Source organism: Eschrichtius robustus, unplaced genomic scaffold (genome assembly GCF_028021215.1).
Source record: "Eschrichtius robustus isolate mEscRob2 unplaced genomic scaffold, mEscRob2.pri scaffold_451, whole genome shotgun sequence".
NCBI lineage: Eukaryota > Metazoa > Chordata > Mammalia > Artiodactyla > Eschrichtiidae > Eschrichtius > Eschrichtius robustus.
In genome coordinates, this window is record NW_027175365.1 from 50,001 (window position 1) to 52,500 (window position 2,500).

Sequence of the window (2,500 nt, forward strand, 5' to 3'; positions counted from 1 at the left end):
ACCCGGACCCGGACCCGGACCGGGACCGGGACCTGGACCTGGACATGGACCTGGACCGGGACCCGGACCCGGACCCGGACCCGGACCCGGACCCGGACCCGGACCCGGACATGGACCCGGACCCGGACCCGGACCCGGACCCGGACCCGGACCCGGACCGGGACCTGGACCTGGACCTGGACCTGGACCTGGACCGGGACCGGGACCTGGACCTGGACCTGGACCTGGACATGGACCCGGACCCGGACCCGGACCCGGACCCGGACCCGGACCCGGACCCGGACATGGACCTGGACATGGACATGGACATGGACATGGACATGGACATGGACATGGACCGGGACCTAGACTTGGGCTCCGTCGTCTCCGGGGTCCCCCGGCCGCCGGGTCGACCAGTTCTCCCCGCGGACTTGGACTTCGACTTAGACTTGGACTTCGACTTGGACCTGGACCTGGACATGGACATGGACATGGACATGGACCTGGACCGGGACCGGGACCGGGACCGGGACATGGACCCGGACCCGGACCCGGACCCGGACCCGGACCCGGACCGGGACCTGGACCTGGACCTGGACCTGGACCTGGACATGGACATGGACCTGGACATGGACCCGGACCCGGACCCGGACCCGGACCCGGACCCGGACCGGGACCGGGACCGGGACCTGGACCTGGACCTGGACATGGACATGGACCCGGACCCGGACCCGGACCCGGACCGGGACCTGGACCTGGACCTGGACCTGGACCTGGACCTGGACCTGGACATGGACATGGACCCGGACCCGGACCCGGACCCGGACCCGGACCCGGACCGGGACCGGGACCTGGACCTGGACATGGACCTGGACCGGGACCCGGACCCGGACCCGGACCCGGACCCGGACCCGGACCCGGACCCGGACATGGACCCGGACCCGGACCCGGACCCGGACCCGGACCCGGACCCGGACCGGGACCTGGACCTGGACCTGGACCTGGACCTGGACCGGGACCGGGACCTGGACCTGGACCTGGACCTGGACATGGACCCGGACCCGGACCCGGACCCGGACCCGGACCCGGACCCGGACCCGGACATGGACCTGGACATGGACATGGACATGGACATGGACATGGACATGGACATGGACATGGACCGGGACCTAGACTTGGGCTCCGTCGTCTCCGGGGTCCCCCGGCCGCCGGGTCGACCAGTTCTCCCCGCGGACTTGGACTTCGACTTAGACTTGGACTTCGACTTGGACCTGGACCTGGACATGGACATGGACATGGACATGGACCTGGACCGGGACCGGGACCGGGACCGGGACATGGACCCGGACCCGGACCCGGACCCGGACCCGGACCCGGACCGGGACCTGGACCTGGACCTGGACCTGGACCTGGACATGGACATGGACCTGGACATGGACCCGGACCCGGACCCGGACCCGGACCCGGACCCGGACCGGGACCGGGACCGGGACCTGGACCTGGACCTGGACATGGACATGGACCCGGACCCGGACCCGGACCCGGACCGGGACCTGGACCTGGACCTGGACCTGGACCTGGACCTGGACCTGGACATGGACATGGACCCGGACCCGGACCCGGACCCGGACCCGGACCCGGACCGGGACCGGGACCTGGACCTGGACATGGACCTGGACCGGGACCTGGACCTGGACCTGGACCTGGACCTGGACATGGACATGGACCTGGACCTGGACATGGACATGGACCGGGACCTAGACTTGGGCTCCGTCGTCTCCGGGGTCCCCCGGCCGCCGGGTCGACCAGTTCTCCCCGCGGACCTGGAATTGGACTTAGACTTGGACTTCGACTTGGACCTGGACCTGGACCTGGAACCGGACCGGGACCGGGACCTGGACATGGACATGGACATGGACCTGGACCTGGACCTGGACCTGGACCTGGACCTGGACCTGGAACTGGACCGGGACCGGGACCGGGACCTGGACATGGACCTGGACCTGGACCGGGAACTGGACGTGGACGTGGACCTGGACCTGGACCTGGACCGGGACCGGGACCTGGACTTGGGCTCCGTCGTCTCCGGGGTCCCCCGGCCGCCGGGTCGACCAGTTCTCCCCCCGAGGACTTGGGCTCCGTGGGCCTCAGATACCTATCCTCTACTTGTGTCCTGAACGATCGGTGTGCCGAGTTCGTCTCTTTTTATTAAGATTAAACGTGTAAACGAGAACCACTGAAGTTTAAATAGTACTCTATTTTTATTCTCCTCGCCGGTGGACGGTCCTCCGTTGCGGCGGCAGCGAGGGGAAAACGACAACGAGGACAACAGAAGGAAACTCTAGCTCTCGACGTACTCGTGCCGGCTGAGGCCTCCCTGCTGTCCACCTTCCGTGGAATCGCAGGGACGTTGGAGAAAAATGCTTCCGGGTCCTAGGTCCCAGGTCCTAGGTCCCAGGTCCCAGTTCCCAGGTCCCCAGGTCCCCAGGTCCCCAGGTCCCCAGTGCCCCGTCCGCGGCCG